The sequence below is a fragment of the Ixodes scapularis genome, unplaced genomic scaffold (genome assembly GCF_016920785.2).
Source record: "Ixodes scapularis isolate PalLabHiFi unplaced genomic scaffold, ASM1692078v2 PGA_scaffold0__279_contigs__length_252992795, whole genome shotgun sequence".
Classification (NCBI taxonomy): domain Eukaryota; kingdom Metazoa; phylum Arthropoda; class Arachnida; order Ixodida; family Ixodidae; genus Ixodes; species Ixodes scapularis.
The window spans coordinates 53,014,795-53,023,625 of NW_024609835.1; the positions used below are offsets into that span (position 1 = coordinate 53,014,795).

The window sequence follows — 8,831 nt, forward strand, 5'->3', positions numbered from 1 at the left end:
GAAAATATGCTATTTCAGGCAGGAATCAACTGCTTTCTGTGGTAGTTACGATTATCTAACAGAAATATTTCGAATGTTCCCAGAGCCAAACGATACCTGTCGCTTTGATAACTTATGTTATACGACATACTGTTCCAGAGGAACGCGAATATAAAAACTTTATTTTTTAACGCAAAAAAGCGAGAAACACCACTGCGTTGTGGATGCTCACACTGCCGGGTTTGTGACGCTACGAAAATTGACGCTACGAAAATAATTGACGCTACGAAAATAATTGTTACAACGTTGAACGATGCCATTTCTGAAAGCTAGTTTAATTAACCGTGCTGCACTTGAATCTCAGGAGTAAAAACGTGTCTAGGCCTAATAAAAAAGTAAAACTGCGGAGCGCAACCTGTATAAATAAAACCTGGCGGCACGCGGGGGATAGCACTGATCTACCAGAACAAATTAAATACTACTTTCCGGAAGTCAGAATATTAAGAGATGTGCTTAATACGTAGCGCGCTATGAGCTCAGCTACATTACTGCCTTAAAATGACGGTATTTTTGATTCGACAGTGGGTAAAGATGGCCGCTTTCAGACAAACTTCGGCTGCATTACTGTGGCAGTTTTACCACTTACACATTTTCCCATTTTGCTTGCAATATGCTCATTATTATTACATTTCTTTCTTCTTTGAAAGGACTTGTACTGTTTGCCTACGGTTATGAATTATCCCGGCAAAACAAGAGGGTGCTTTGCAACGATTCAAACTTAGGCTCGCACTTTTTGTTTTCACCTTCTCCGTGATTATTACCCTAAAGAACGGTGCCGACGACTGCAAAAACATAGAAAATATCTAAAATAATAAAATCTAATACAGAAAGGTGAGAAAAAAGTATTTTAAATAATAAAAACTATTACAAAAAGGCCAGAAAAAAAATATTAGAAATAATAAAAACTATCACAAGTAGGCGAAAAAAAAATATTAGAAATAAAAACTAACACAAGTAGGCGAGAAAAAAAAATTTAAAGGAATAAAAACTAATATAAAAGGTTAAAAAACTATTTAAAATAATAAAAACTAATACAAAAAAAAACATAAGAGGAAAAGAGTTCTTCTGGGATTCGAACCAAATTCCGCACGCTGTGCAAGAGAGCGCGTTAGCAAACTAGGCTAAAGTCGACCAGCTATCCCAGTGTGTTTTCTGGAAGGATACATGTCTGTTGAATTCGTTTCGAATCCTTGTACACTTAGTTTCGTATTTAATATTTTGCTACGTGTTCAGGACATATTTATAATATTATGGCAATAATGCCGTCTGCAATCATTTATTATTAATGTGTATTTTATGAGTTTTATAATGCGGTTTGCTTATCCTTTTATTTGAAACGTTTTGAAGATACGAAAACAATCTCATCGAATCAACAGCCTATGTTTCGCACAGTTTGCCGGCCGTACCGGCAGGGTTACCAGATTGGGCTACTAATAGCCAAATTGGGCTACTTTTTTTTTTCATTTGGCGTCAAAATGTGGTGGTTGGCTATGTGGCTATTTTTGGGCTATTTCAAATCATGACGGAGAAAAATAATTCAACATGACAAACATTGAGACTGCGGGCAATATAAGGGGACACGAAGACACAGAGGTCTCTATTATTTATTTTTCTTGTGCTTGCATTAGAGTAGAGAGATAAAAGACACTTTAGGATGGACACAAATCAACAGTCCATTTTTTACGGATTCCTGCTTTCAAGGTTTTCTGTGAAGATACGTAGGCATGACGTCAGGACCACGGCTTTGACCTAGATTCAGTTCTAATGGCATCGCTTCTGTATTCATTGTCGCTTATCTTATGCCTCCAAGTTCACACAAAGAAGGACCTTGCCCCTGCATCCTCCTCCCTGACATCTTGGTTTTAAAAGCGCACAAAAGACGATGACAGAGTAAGAAACACAAACGACGGACGAGCGCTCGACGGACGAGCGCTCGTCCGTCGTTTGTGTTTCTTACTCTGTCCTCTTCTTTTGTGCGCTTTTAAAGGGTCACTGACACCCCAAAGGTCGCATTTATTTTTATTGTCTAAAACGATGCAAGTTGTAGTCATAGACACGCAAAAAAAACCGCATCGCGAAAAAAAATTTTCCCGCGCGCGCGCGCGCCTTTTTATTTTTGGCGTTTGATTTTCCCGCCTCTCGCCTCCTCGCTTCTTTTGATCGGTGACGTCAAAAATCAGGAAATTTAGAAGCTTTGTAGGCGACATCTCTATAACATTTAATTACGGCAATCTTAAAACATGTTTTTTAACGCAATTGCGAACGCACTACGGCCCTTCTTTTTGAAATACCAAAAATCGGGAGTTCGTTGTGGTGCCGTCTCCTGGATTTGTATCCTCCAACGGAAAACAGGCGACACCGCTCAAAACCGGTCCGCCGCAACGCCGGCGCTAGCCGGCGCTCGCTCCTATCCTCCTCGCTTTGGGTCGCCATGGCAACAGCAGGGAGTGGTGACAGGAAAGCGGACTCTCAGGTCTCCTCAATTTTTGACGTCAAGGCACCGGCGCCGATCGCGCGGGAACTTCGAATTCGGCATTTGGAAATTGTTTTTTTACTTCACGAATACTGAATTCCCAAATCTCAAATTTTGAGGGTAATGTCCCGGCATCGTTTTCAATCGTTTCGGATAATAAAAAAAAAATATGATTTTGATGTGTCAGTGCCCCTTTAAAACCAAGATGAATAACTACCAACTAGCCCAACTTTCCACCCTACTCCTCCCTGACCTTTCTTTTCATCACTCTACCATTTCCTAGGAAAGAGGTGGATTGGAAGGCTACATCTAGGTCAAAGCCGTGCAAGGGCAACTCTTCAATATTGATCCAGAGTGCCTGCCGTACCCAGTGTAACAAAGGAGGCTTTTCCGTGAAACGCGGAACTTCAATAAAGCACAATGAACCATAACAAAAGATAACAGGTTTACAATAATGAATGATCCCAGCAAGGCTAAGTTCTAAGATCTTGTGGTCCTTGCCCTCACTACTGGGTCAATCATATAAAAAACCATCGGTAATGACCATGAGAGTTCATTTGAATTCTCTTCGTTCGGTCAGAATTGTCAGTCACAGTAGTGATTCTCCGTAGCAAGACTCTGTCGCGGGCCGCGGTTCATCAGCATGGGAAAGTGGGCGAAATATCCGCGTTCCTACCGAAAGGAATGGGAAAAAGATCCGGACTTGAAAGGTAAGAACTGCGGCTTTTCTTTATTTTTTACGTATACGGTAACAGTAAATTTTATTTGAACTTCCGGTACGAACAATATGTGTGCGCACATTTCAACGTCTGCACGGTTCTACGCGGTTTTTATTGAAGTTTACAATAATTTGTGTTTTTTTTTTTATAGTCAGATTGGCTTTCCTCATCTCCAAATGGAGAAACCATGACCTACTGCAAAGTTTGCAAGGCGGAGTTGCGACCGCACATTTAAGACCTAAAGCTTTACAAATCAAGGCTAAAGCACCAAAACAACGTTTTGCTGCTCTCGAAACCCGCTGCTGAATGGATGGACAGCTTTGTGACGGCCCGGCCAAGAGACACGGACCCCGTCATCATGCACGCCAAGGAAATTAAGGCCGCCGAACTGCGACTGGCTGCACACGTTGCCGTCCACGGATCTTTCTTCGCGGCGGACCATTTGGCACCACTGGTGAGAGATTGTTTCAAGGATTCTGCAATTGCGTCGTCGGTGACCCTTGGCCGAACCAAATGCACCGCTCTTGTAAAACGCGTGCTCGGGCCAGTGTTTAAGGAATTCCTTCTTGCTGACTTAAAGGATTCGAAGTTTGCGCTGATTCTTGATGAGAGTACTGACGTTGCAAACACAAAAGAAATGGCTGTTATGGTGAGATATTTTTCGCAAAAATCTGGCATGTTCTGCACAGCCTTTTTAGGCCTCATCCCAATTTCTGATGCGTCGTCGAGCGGTCTCTTTCTGCATTTAAAGGCCTTCCTAGACGACGTTGGTCTTGACCTGGCTAACTGTGTTGGCGTCGGAACAGATGGAGCTAGTGTAATGTGTGGAAAGCACAACAACCTTTTTACAAGAATGAAGGAAGTTAACCCTCGCCTGGTTTTCCTAAAATGTCTGTGTCATTCGCTTCATCTTGCGTGCAACGAGGCGGTTGATGTGCTGCCAACGCACATGGATTATCTCGTTTGGGAAACCTTTAACTGGTTTGCACACTCGCCGAAGAGGCAGCAGATGTATAAGGCTATCTATGCGGCTATCAATTCTGGGCAATCCCCCAAGAAGCTTGTTGGGTTGTCAGCCACGCAATGGCTTAGCATTGCTGGCGCATTACAGTTGATTGTAGATCAGTGGCTTGAATTAAAAACACATTTCGAAGTAGCGAAGAGTCAAGAAAGATGCTATTCTGCGAAAGTGTTGAGCGAGATGTACCGAGATGAGCAAAACCGGTTGCTTGCAATGTTCCTAAGTCCCATTGTCAACGAGTTCAACCACGTAAATAACTGAGTCAGTGCGAAAACCCCGACCCCGCTGTGTTGCACGCAGATTTGTCATCATTTGTTGTATCCCTGATGAAACGAGTAATCATGCCGAATTACGCATCACCCGAATGCGCGGACTGGGAAACGAATGTGCCTCATGTACAGTCTCCGGCGATGTGAAAGACCCCCTGGGAGCGCGTGGCCGAGGCAGTGAATGGCGGGGGCGCTACGAGCGCTCTGGGCAATTCCATTCTGCTTCGAAGGGAGGACGCTCCTCGGGGCTCAGCACAAACTGATAAGCGCGCGCTTTAGCTGAGCCCCGAGTGAGCGTCCTCCCCTCGAAGCAGAACGGAACTGCCCGGAGCGCTCGCAGCGCCCCCGCCAGCCACCGCCTCGGCCACGCGCTCCCAGTGGGTCTTTCATATCGCCGGAGACTGTACGTGCATGTGGCTTCGGAAGTGTTTTTCTGAATACTCTTGAACAGTCCTCGTTTTGCGAGAAGGACAGAATTGCGCTCTTGGAAGTATGTCGGAGGTTTGTGATTGCGTGTATCAAAAGTGTGATGAAACACCTCCCTGCGAACATGCAGCTTCTCTACGATTTGTTGTTTCTCAATTCCTGGCAGCATCACACAATTTTCTTTTGAAAGTTTTTACAAAGCGTTTTCGCCTTTTATACAGACATCGGTGATCTCGGCCATGGAGTCCGAGTACAGGCTTCTCCAGACGAATATCAGAGATCTGTCTGATGATTGTTTAGAGCTATTTTGGAAAAATGTAAGGGAGGCAAGAAACAGCTCTGGGGCAGCCATGTTCCCGTTGCTCTCTGCGCTTGGCACCGCGCTTTTGACACTACCCATGTCAAATGCCGCCGTTGAGAGGGTGTTTAGTCAGGTGTCCCTCTCGAAGTCGGACCTCAGAAACAGATTGTCCCATTCGACCCTGGAAAGCATCCTGTTTGTGAAGTTCGCATTCCTTGGGAAGAAAGAGTGCTGCAAGGACTTCAAGCCCACAGAAGAATGTTTTTTGCGCTTCAACTCGCAACTGATGTATGAGGTCAGCCAGCCCTGCACGAGCGATTGTTAACTTTATGTGACTGTACAAACGTGTGTCAATACTTAAAAATGCCGATACTTTTTTGTGTGTGTTTTTCCAATAAAATGTTTCATATACATTTCAAGATGTTGCTGTTCTTGGAAGCTTCTTCTACACAATATATGCAGATGCAGTTCCGGCTCCAGTTCCTACTTGCGAGAGCATAATTTTGAATTTCGTGGACCCTGACACTCAGCTAGATTTTGGCTGCTTTTTGGCTATACAAATGTTTTGCATTTGGCTACTTTTGGGCTACACCGTTTGGCATTTTGGCGGTTTGAGCTAAACCTACCTGGCAACCCTGCGCAGACTTGTACACGTTACTGAAAAATAGTAACGAATTACATTTACAATTACTCGAGGCTAAATTGTAATTTATTACAATTACAATTACCCTCCCGTGAAAGTAACTGACCGTTACCCCAAAAAGTAATCCGTTACTTTCGTGGCGTTACTTTTAACATTATTGTCCTCAAGTAAGAAACAAAGGGAAGAGAGTTATTCAAGTTCTTGTTGTTGCCACCTGTTCCATTTAATGACCTTCAGTATTTTGAGCAACAGCTGGCTCTCGAAAGTCTCGTCAGACACTTTGCGTTATTTCTTACTCAATATGTCGACTGCTACGCTGAACACCACTTGAGCTGAGGCACTGGATGGGAGTGCCATATTGTTCCTCACGAATGCTTCATGCTCTGCATTGAGCTTTTTCAGCGAAGCGAGGGAAGTACTATTTACCCCGAATGTAGAGCAAAGCTTCGTCGTTGCAGCCGTTGTCATGCTATTCGAGAGATTTAGTAGATCCTTCCGATACCTCCGATACCCGCGATAACGGTCCCCGATAACGACATGATGCATACGCAAAGACGGCGGCGAAGTATCGGATATCATTATCGGAGTCATCGGACCGATCTAATAAAATTCTCCATTGTCTAAATCGCGAAGCTGTAGAAGTCATCAACAGCAAAACATATTTGTAACAGTAAGGGGATAAATAAGTAATAAATAAGGTTTGGCTCGATATTCTTCTTCCTTTGGTTCTGAACAGTTCGAGCCTCACTTGAGACGTTGGTGAATAAAAAAAAAGTTTCCAGTATATAAATATAAGTAATAAAAGAAAAAAGGAGGACACTCATAACAACAATTAATTAGAGCGTCGGTTAAAACAAGGAAACGTAAATGCACGTTTGCCCTGTGTACTTTTCTTGGTGCGGTTCAAAAACGCACGGAGCACGGACCGACTGCAGTTTACTCCGGTGTTCTCCAGATAGACGTCCGCTGATGCCACGGGCAGCAAAGAGCAGAGTACTAAGTAAGCCACGCTATGGCCCCACTCACGAATTTCACTCTCTCCTCAAGCCCAGAATATCAAGTCTACGTCAGCCACCATTATGTTTTATTTGTAAAAATATCTGCTTGAGATAAGATGCATCCTGCTGGGGTAAAACAGGAAGAAGAAGAAAGGAAGACTATTACCATTTTATAAGTGCTCGCAAAAAGCTGACTCACAAAAAGGGTAGGGTAGACGGAGCGGTCTCTGGTGTTGTGACATTATGAAAATGGTCCTAGTCATTGTTAGTTCTTTTCAGTGCACTTACCGCCTCGAGCTTCTCGAAGAGGCGCACAATCACTTTGTGTCCTCCTCTCCCCGTCTTCGATCGCAAAGAAAAAAAAAGGAACTAAACAAAAAGTGGAAATGACTTGCCCCCCCCCCCCCTCCTTTTTTTTTTTTTTTTTTGTAGAATTGTTTATTTGGATTTTTTTACTTAGATTCAGGGGCTTGGTACGTTGCAAAAAAAGGGTTTGCGGATCTGAAGAGTGCCAAGCCTCTCCTTGCGCTGGTCGATTCGCGTGACAGTGTCACTGCGCTCGACTTTACACAAATGAAAAAAAAAAGAACTTTATTTAGAGGGGGGGGGGGGTTGGTTCTGACAAAAAAATGTAACGGATTACAAGGAATCCGTCACGTAAAAAATGTAACGGAATTACTTTAAAATTACTCTAGAAAATATGTAATTAATCCATTACTAAATTACTGATAAATGTAAGGGATTACAAGTAATTTCGTTACTTGTAACGGATTACGTACAAGTCTGACCCTGCGTACCGGCCGTGTGCGTTTGAATGCCTACGTTCACGACCGGCTAACGGTTAAATTTCCCGATTAGTCGTGATGCGTGGAGTTTGCCTTAGTTTCAAACGTGTCCGAAAAAGACGGAAGCGACTGTGAGACGTGGAACTTCGTCAAATCGGCTCAACAGCCAAGATCATGGCACGGGAACCGAAGTAAGTTTGTTTCTTTGTTCGTTAGGGCTACCTTATTTCCTGCGTTCGGAAAGCTTGTTATTTTCTGTAGATCGCTTGCTTTTACCAGTAATATTAATTGTGCGCGAATGGTGTTATGCGAGGCTGTTTTTCTTCTTTTTTCCCGGATGCAGGGACTGTACTCGCTCAAGGTTCGTCAGTAGCGGCGGAACTCTTTGGGAGACGGGGGGTGCGGGGGTGGGGGTCAAAGCGGATGGGGGAGGATTGCCTCCCCAAAGGCCTCCCTCTGCCGTATTGTTTACTGGTAAACTAGAATGTCTGGAAGCGCGCGGTGCGGTGCCCCTCCATCGCCGACGCCATTGCATGCGGAGAGCTGGACCCGACAAAAAGCAGCGATTGATTGATCGAGCAAGCCCGTAGCTTCCACCGCCCAGTCGTCTCCAAGCGATTTCATTTTCGCGATTCGTAGTCAGAAAAGAATTGCCAAAAATTGGTGCCGCAATGAATTCACCCCATGCTTATTAATGCATAGCATACCACTTCCGATAGCAAAAATTTGTGCCCGGGAAATAATTTTTGACGCCGGCACTTATTCCTCGCGAAATGTCGAGCTCTAAATATCATTTGCTGTACACGTGTTTTGTATGATCCAACGCACGTGCAACGAATTTCACAGCTCCAGAAACACTCAGGCTGCTTTACATGGTGAAGCATTTATTCTTTTCCTACTGCTGTTTTTTAGAGGCTATCAAGTAATAATTACGAGCTTCGAGGGAAATTTACAAGCATGTCCTGAATTAAGGTAGTGTCTTGCCAGTTTTTGGTATCTGTATTTTTTTCAGTGTAAGTATACATACCTCACCAAATCCCTGTTTTTTCGTTTGGTATTGCCTTTAGCGAATGGTGCAAGTTGTAATTGTTTTTAGTTGTTGCATGATTGTAGTAAGGTGGTGAGCTGGTACTAATGGAACATCTTGAAAAATAGTT

At 43.7% G+C, this 8,831-nt stretch overlaps 1 pseudogene; it reads left to right on the top strand.

Moving 5' to 3' along the window:
* Window positions 1–3,589: 3,589 nt before the first annotated feature.
* LOC115320642 lies at window positions 3,590–5,236 on the top strand (annotated as a pseudogene).
* Window positions 5,237–8,831: the final 3,595 nt, after the last annotated feature.